The sequence below is a fragment of the Dermacentor silvarum genome, unplaced genomic scaffold (assembly GCF_013339745.2).
Source record: "Dermacentor silvarum isolate Dsil-2018 unplaced genomic scaffold, BIME_Dsil_1.4 Seq886, whole genome shotgun sequence".
NCBI lineage: Eukaryota > Metazoa > Arthropoda > Arachnida > Ixodida > Ixodidae > Dermacentor > Dermacentor silvarum.
In genome coordinates, this window is record NW_023606928.1 from 26,392 (window position 1) to 34,867 (window position 8,476).

Below are 8,476 nucleotides of genomic sequence, written 5' to 3' on the forward strand. Positions count from 1 at the left end.
TTAAAGATGAAATAAATGACGATAAGAAGCTTGGTAACAGATTTGTGCAACGAGCGAATTGTAGCACGCACAGGGAAAAATACACGAGAAGGCACAAAGAATACACACACGTAGCACTTCATTGTGCCTTCTCATATCTTTGTTCCCTGTTCGCGCTACAGCTCGCTCATTTCAACATGAACAACCAACAAGCCCACATCGCCACTCAGATTTGTGCAGTTTTTTTCGAGTCATATTTGGGTAAAGTACCACAGACTATATTTGAAGTGAAATAAGTTATATTTCCTTGTTTAATTGGCCAACACTGTAGTTAGGCTCTGGGTATATTTTGGCCAGGTATGTATATATGTCAGTGCTACGTTTATTAGATTGTTTTAGAGTGAGTTTAAGTCATAATTATAGAAATTAATACTTGTGATCATGATATTCTTGCCATAAGTTTATGCAAGGGACATGTAAATTTGGTCTTCATATAAGCAACAACAAATGGAAAGTTGCTGATGATTTTATAGGCATTGAAGATGTCAACATGTTAGCTTATTTGGATGCTTTTGTGTTGTCATGTGGCCTATATCATACGGGATGGAATTGATGGCCAAAATTGTGGACATTTTAACCTCCCAAAGGCCAACATCATATCTTTGATATGCTGAGCTTGATGCCTGAAAATGCTCATTTACTGATGATAAACATAATGTGCAATGCACTGTAGCATTTCTGACATGCTGCAACACTTTCAGTTGTAGATGGCTCAGCAAACTAATGAGTAATGAGTTACTCTTAGGTTATATATAACTAAAAGAAAATTTAGTTTTTCTTTTGTTTATGTATTCATTGGGGGTGATTGTATGAGAAAGAAAGGTGATCAGGTTCTATTCTTCCTTCATATAGAATTGTGTCTGCTTTCCGAACTTTAGGAAAGATGTTCAATTTGTCAGACACTGCCTGCATAACACCACCTCCATAAATAGGAAGAACTGATGTTCATCCGTGATACTCTAAGAACACTGCGATGAATCATAGGTGCACATATAAAAGTAATCACAAGGGCAATGCATAGCAAGCATCTGCATCTAGATCGAGATAGTTAAATTTTGGATTAAGGTGAAACATTGCAGAAGAGCTGCATGCTGTACATGATATGCAGGCTAAATCATTGAAGGTTGATTCATTGAAGACATTATAAAAATAATGTTTTGCTATTTTCTAATAGCAGCCGGAGTAATTGCTATGAAAGAGAAATAAAATTTTTAAGGAATAAAATAATTAGCTAGTGTCTAGTACAGAACTTACAGAAATGAAATTACTGAGTGCAAATGTATGGAATAAGTTGTTTCACTTGGAGAGTGCTGCACAGGTCATGGGGCCACTAGAAAATTGTGAGGATATAAGGGAAGAGCGAAAGCATGTGCAGTGAAAATATGGGCGAAAGTGTCTGTAAAGGAGCGAAATCGATTTTAAGACTTACTGTAAGCCGATGAATAGGGATGTCAAGGTGGAGGATTGCAAAGGTATAGCTGAATCTCTCTATGAGCCATTGTGACACACATGAACAATTTCCGTAGAAAATGAGAATCTATTTAAGCACGTTACTGAGAGCATAATCACTGGAAAATGGTAGAGCAGAGATCGGTTTGCGCAAACACGGGTTTGGCGCTTACTTTCAACTGCAGTTTACTGAAGAAATGTGATATTTATAAGTACTGACATCATGGGGCATCACATTAATGATAAAGCAACCAAATATTGGAGTCACCAGGACCCCCTAATACAACCACATCATAGCCATGTGCCATGACAGATTGGTACGGCCTAGTATACCAGAGGTGATAAGAGACAATCCAGATTATCACACAGCATGACGCTTGCCTCTAAAAATATGTGAAGGTAGGTTGAAGCATGTGCGCTGGCCCAGCAAATAATAACCTAAAAAACAAGACTTAAAAAGCAGATGCTGCATCTATAATGATTACTCGGAAGGAGTACATAGCAGATCAAAAAACGAGAAAGCAAAACCAACCAAGTTGGTTTTCTGAAGGCACTTCAGGTCTTTATTTGCCACTGCACTGCGTCCAGCAGCATCTGAGGCGACAGAATTGGTCGAGCTTTTTTTGCGATCTTGTGCATCAGGCTCGCTCGTTCAATGGGCACAAAACAAATCCATCTGCCTGCCTTGAGTGTCGGTGGCATATTCTTACCTTGATACCCTGAATCAAGTTTACCAATTCAGTTTTTCGAACCTTCTGCTGCTTCTCAACCTGTGTGCATTCATTGGTTTGCCTCAAAACTGCAACACCAGTGCTTGTTTTGAGACCATATTCACCTGTTTGACAAGTTTGGTGATAGATCTGACTCCAATTTGTCTTCCACAGTGATGGCATTGTCTTGAATGCCAAGTTGTTGCAGGAGGCCCTTCAGCTACTTACGCAGAACAGCGTGTCTAGGATGGCAGTGTCAGCATTATAATTGCTTGCGATAACATTTGCAGCACCTGTAGCACTCATCACGGCAGGGTATACGGCTTTCGTCCATGGGTCAATGGCATCCTGTATTATGCGCTGCATGGCAATCTAGCCAATTGATAACTTGCATGCTTTTCATTGTAATCGTTAGGGGCTTAGCTGCAGCCTTACTAGCCACTGTGGGAGGAAGTTGCTTAAACAATTAAAGTGTTAGTTACATTCTGCATCAGTGACGCACACACAAGCATGCTGTTTGTTGTTGGGTATCAGGGAAGAGTTCTTTAGTATCTTTCTGTTTAACTTAGTACTAAGTTTAGTGCTAGTAATAGAAATATGTGATAGTACATTTAGTCCATACATAGCTTCATACATCTCGATCAGAATCTGAGCAGGGCTCGCTAAAGTAACCGACTCTGAGCAAGCTTTATTGTATATCTTCTCTTCATCTTGTAGGCATCAGCGTGCTACAGTCAAATTCAAACTTGCGAAACTAAAAAGCAAAAAGAAAGGGAACTGTTTCCTCATGCATACCGCCGCAAACAGCGTGGGTCACTGTTACTGAATATTAGCAACAATGCTTCTTTCCCATTGTTGCTTAATAGTGAGAAACTTTCTTGTGAACTACTTGGTGCTGTAGCCTCAAAAAAATTCAAACTTGCTCCTAATGCATTTAGTAAAGCCCTCAACACACACAAGGAAAAGTTCCTATCCTAATAATTATCCAGTAGGCTCCTTGAAGACAAGGGCTTAATAATAATAATATGGGATACTGTTGGAGCTGTAGACGTTCATCTTATTCCATTACGCCACCATAAATATTTCTGTTAAGTACATGGCAGTTACTTACAGCAACATTGGCACTCCCATGTTAGTCATGCTGTGCTATACACAATGCCAGGTGCTGTAATAGGTCGACAATGAAAATAAGTCATGGGTACAGCTAAAGCGATTAGAATGTTTAAAGCAGTTAAAAAACAAATGCAGACTGAGGGGCAGAGAAATGAAGAGAGTGCAAGCACTCCTTTGTCTGCGTTTGCCCATGCCGCTTTCAACATTTCAACCATGAATACATAACAGCTTGCCCAATTTTTGGTTCTCTTGGATGCTAAAGCGGTCTCAGATCCTCATGACTAACCATTTCAACTGGATGAATCTACCGCAGTAGTGGTATAGCAGTAGAGCATCCGCCTCGTATGTGGGAGGTACTGAGTTCAAATCCCCGTGCCGCCAGAAAACCTCCGTTTCTTTCTGATGGGTAGAGATGTCCCTTGGCCTGGTGCTCGGCTTCTTGTGAGGGTTCACATCTTGAAAGAGATTTCATGCGTGCTCTCTGGGCACTTATTGTCCAACGACAGATGGCCTTGTTGAAGAGCATCAGCCTCAGCTGCCTTGAGGCAAGTGCAGCCGCTAGGTACCTACCGGTGAAATCACGTCTACACTAAGTCCTACGCGCAGCGTTCAAGAAAAGAGCAAGTACGTCTCATGGCTACATTCCTGATGGTGTTGTCGATCAGTGGTAGATCGTCTAGCTGTCGCGACGATTTCCGTTGGAGGCGACCCAAGGCATGATGACCCTCGTGGAAGGCCAGCCAAGGCAGGGTGACGGCAATGGTCATGAGATGAGGCAGGCGACGGCTGCATTACCGTGGCCCGAGGACTCGAACGGCTGTCGGGCGGGTTGCTTCCACCGCCACAACCTCACATGCCACCTCGAGCAAGAGGCGGCTTCAAAGCAAAGGCCTCGGTTAGGCCTCACCCCGGACACAGCCTAAAGATGCTCCAACAGGCGGCTACGAGCAGGCTACAGCCAGGCCTGCTCCAAACGGCGTCACGCCAGGCGCCACTCTGCGTCTGCACCGACAGGCAGGCGCGTTGTCCTGAGGGCTGCCTCAGGTACCACGGCAGGAGCTTCCGAAACAGCGCACTGGTCCTGCGTCTTCTAAGTTGCTAGCCCCCTCTGCCCATTTGGCACCCACCTCTCTTCTTCCTTCTCTATTGTTTCTTTTCTGAACACTGCCAAGCACACAATCTGCGCCTGCCTCGCCTTCTGTTTCTTCTTCCTTCATTCACAGTCCTCAAGAGTTTTCAAGCAGTCCACACACATAAACAACACTCATAAGGTCCTTGCACTGCACCTGGTGCTTGGCCATTATGGGACCTCAGCGCTTGGAAAGGGAATTTGGGGCACCACATGGGAAATTGCCACTATTGGGAATGGCCCAGGCCTACTTCTTTTGTGCTCATGAGGGTTTTGACTGGTATTTAGAGCACAGGCTCCTCTCCCTGAAGAAAGCCGAACGCCATGCTGGGGTACACTTGTGTCCATTTGAATCAGTGGGTGTTGTGCAGTGGTAGAAATTTAACCTACGACTTCCTGCGGCCGAGGAGGGCAATCTACAACAAGGGCAATCAAACAAATGCACTTTACATGTGAAGTAGCGGGAGCCATTTTGACAAGACAAACTGAGCTGATGCACTCACCAAAGTAGCAGGGCAAAAAATTCTCTTGGGAAAGTTTCACCCACTGGAGACAGGCAGGTAATTGTGTTGTGACCCTATGTGAATGAGTAGGCCAATAGTAAAAGGTCGCTTGAAAGCACGGCTATATGTTTGCATCAGGCGCTGCCGGACACAGCGCAACGAAATTAGAAGCCTGAAGTACCTTTCTACTGCTTGGTAAGTTTGCCCATCAGTAAATGCCTTCGTGCAAGCAGTCCCTGTTCTGGCCTCTTGCTTCAGCTCACATCCCCCCAGACAACTTGCTGAAGTAGGCTCAATCACAAAAACTTGGATACATCACAGGATGCATTCATGCTGCAGTTATGCTAATGTCACATGGCGCTCAAGTTTGAAGCTGGCCACCCAAATTCCCTCTAAAGTATTATTGAAATTCATTCTATTGTCGATTTGCCATTAATATTTGGTCAGAGGTACCACTGTATTTAAACAAATTTAACATTATCATGACTTCAGCTGTGAAAACTTTTCAGTATATGTGAAAACTTCCTTGTGGTTACAGCATTTATAAAATATTGTGGACAGGTACATGAATATTTAGCTCATGTATGATGCCCATGTGCTACATAAACATTTTATGAAAGCATCTAGGGCTGGGATAGTGTAATTATTCTATTGGGGGGGAACTGTCTTGTGCGTTGTAAGGGTAGCATTCTGCCTACATGATCATGATTGGCTGGCTATGTGCAGTGGATGATAAGAATGGAATATAGAAATGAAGGGAAAGGAATCACTACAGTATACCAGTCCTGCTGATACTTTGCAGCATACTTCTTGTGGAACGAGCATACGCACTAGGTATTTTTTATGCATTTGTTTATTCCTATTTTAAACACTTAAGAAAATGACACAAAGTGGAAGGCTATGTTATATGCAGGGTAAAATCTTAAGTTAATTTCCACAGCCACCTAGTTCAGCCTAATCTACGGCACACTAAGATTGTGTCGAAAAGCCAGCTACCAAAGAATCAAACAAAGGTGTAACTTACAAGAATGGACAAGTCTTATTTTCGAACCTTGAAAACATACATTTCAAATAAGAATTTAAGCTTAAGAAATCTTCACTTCTGGCTGGCCCTCCAGTTTCTTAAACTTCAGTAGTGTCGTCCCATAGTAGGTGGTCCTCAGTGGTGTCAGTTGAGCTTCAGATGCCAGTTCTCTTGAAGCTTTTGATGACACTGTCATCAGAAATCATGTTCTGTGCCTCTAGGACCAATGGACACAACAGTTCCACTGGCAGCCTTCTAAACTTGCCTCCCGGTGCCAGGGAATGATCACAAATACTGAAAGTCTGTGATTGTTTGTATGTAGAAGGCAGCTGCTGACATGTTCTCATGAAGCCCATGCCGCCACATGAAGCACATCATCCAGTTGCTGCTTGCATTGAAGTTTGTAGTTGGAATGCCCTGCTTCCTTGTAAGTCGGCGAGCGTCCTTCTGTATCATTTAAATTTACACAGCACACTCATGAAGCCCATGCCGCCACATGAAGCACATCATCCAGTCGCTGCTTGCATTGAAGTTTGTAGTTGGAATGCCCTGCTTCCTTGTAAGTCGGCGAGCCTCCTTCTGTATCATTTAAATTTACACAGAACAGCTGTCCAGAGGCTTCTGAGCTATAAAGCACTGCTACTTCAACTTGCGAGTAAAAATCAGTCTTGGGTCAGCGGAAATTCCTGCTTGCCTTGCTGGTAGCATTCAGCTTTTCATGCGGCCATCTCTAACGGCAGATGTGTACTTTGCTGACGCCGAAGTACCTTCTGAATTAACGAGTGCAATTCTACAAAGCATGTTGAAATGCTTTGAGCTTGAAGTGGGTGCTGTAGCTAGCTTGCGACCTTATGTGGCACGCTAGCATACTGATCACTCCATGCATGCGCGGCATGACCTGTCTAGACTGACAAAAAAAGGGGAAAAATACTAGCTTTGTGCATATAGCACTAAATAGCTCCAGTGCTGGTACTGCCACTGGCATCCGCAGCTGGCCATTATCATCAGTCGAAGTCAAAACCAGGCCACCGGTTGCAGTGTTGAGTTGTAAGTGTGGTCATTGTGTGGGAGGGGGGAAAATATGTGAATTTTCATAATGTGCAAACTTACGGTGTGTACTATTATTAATTAACCAAGCAGGTATGCAGTAAGGCCTATGTTGGGATTATTGCTGCTATTCAATAGGAATCTGTGTAATGAAAACAGCTTGGTGTGCCTGGCCTACAATTACTTGAAAATATGCATTTGCTTCCAATTGGCCCTTCACCAGCCACAAAGCTGGCTTCAAAACAGTCAAATATTACTTGTGCTGCTTTCACCACTTGTTAGTCTTTTAATGTTTATGCTCAATTCCTCATTTCTCAGTGTATTAATCAACACAACAAGTATTGTACTTAGTCTTCTGTCATATGGCAATAATGGTTCATTTGTTTGTGCAGCTGTTTTCACAACGCGGACGACACCGTGTCAAAGGAAGTTATGGAAAAGAGACTGAAAGCAGTGCACTGGTACCCCTTGCAGCAATTGGGTAATGTGCTGTAGTAGTGAACTTTGCAATAAAGTTTTATCTCTGTTCATATTGCTTTCAGATGTTATAAATGTGATTTCCACATCACACACATACCATGACCTGAAGTTTTGGATGGAATGGTGATCATATTTATGCAGTGAGCCATCTTAAGTGCCGACTGGCATACTCTAGTGTTCAAAGGCACTGAATATATTCTAATTAAGACTGCAAGACTGTAATGCAATCACAGTCAGAATTCATCAATTCAATAAACAATACACATTTGAACAGTGGTCTCCGGTACAATGGCATACCGACAAACAGTAGAATAGGTAGTAGACAGGTAGTAGACTTGTAGGCTTGTAGACCTGCAAACTTGTATGCCGATTGGCTAGTAGACCATCAAGGTCTGAAATTAGGGTTAGCCAACAGACATGTAAGCTGATAGCTGGTTGGAATTTTTTACTGGAGATATTCATATAAAATTCCAGACCCGCCGTAGTGGCTAAGGCGTACGTACGTTGCTCTACTGAACTGGCTCAGGATTGAATCCCGGGCGCGGTGGCATTTCGATGGAAGTGAAATGCACTAGATGCCTGTGTGCCGTATGCATTGGGTGCACATTAAAAACCACAGGGAGTTAAAATAATTCGGAATGCCTCGATCACCAGCGTGTGCCTCATCATAAAATTGTGGTTTTGGCATGTAAAAACCCAGACTTTAATTTATTGAATTTCCAAATATGACCATATACAGGATGTTTCAGCGAACTCTTTCAAAAATTCTTAAAGGTTGCTTGTGGCAGGTAGCACAATTCTAGTTCATGAGCTGGTCTACTCGAAGAGGCGGACGTTACTTCCACAAGAAATTGAAATGCATAATCGAATATTTAACAGAAATTTACTAATTAAGTTTTTAACTAATTACCTGATGGCTCATATTGCAATTTACAAATTGTAGCCTTGGAGTTCGCCAGGCGGATCCACTTGGAACAAATTC

At 42.8% G+C, this 8,476-nt stretch overlaps 1 long non-coding RNA gene across 1 annotated transcript; it reads left to right on the forward strand.

Moving 5' to 3' along the window:
- Positions 1-263: 263 nt before the first annotated feature.
- LOC125942010 (uncharacterized) lies at positions 264-7,594 on the forward strand. Its single transcript, XR_007464733.1, has 3 exons — positions 264-336; positions 2,916-3,006; positions 7,407-7,594. It is a non-coding gene; the product is annotated as an uncharacterized LOC125942010 (long non-coding RNA).
- The last annotated feature ends 882 nt before the right edge of the window (positions 7,595-8,476 follow it).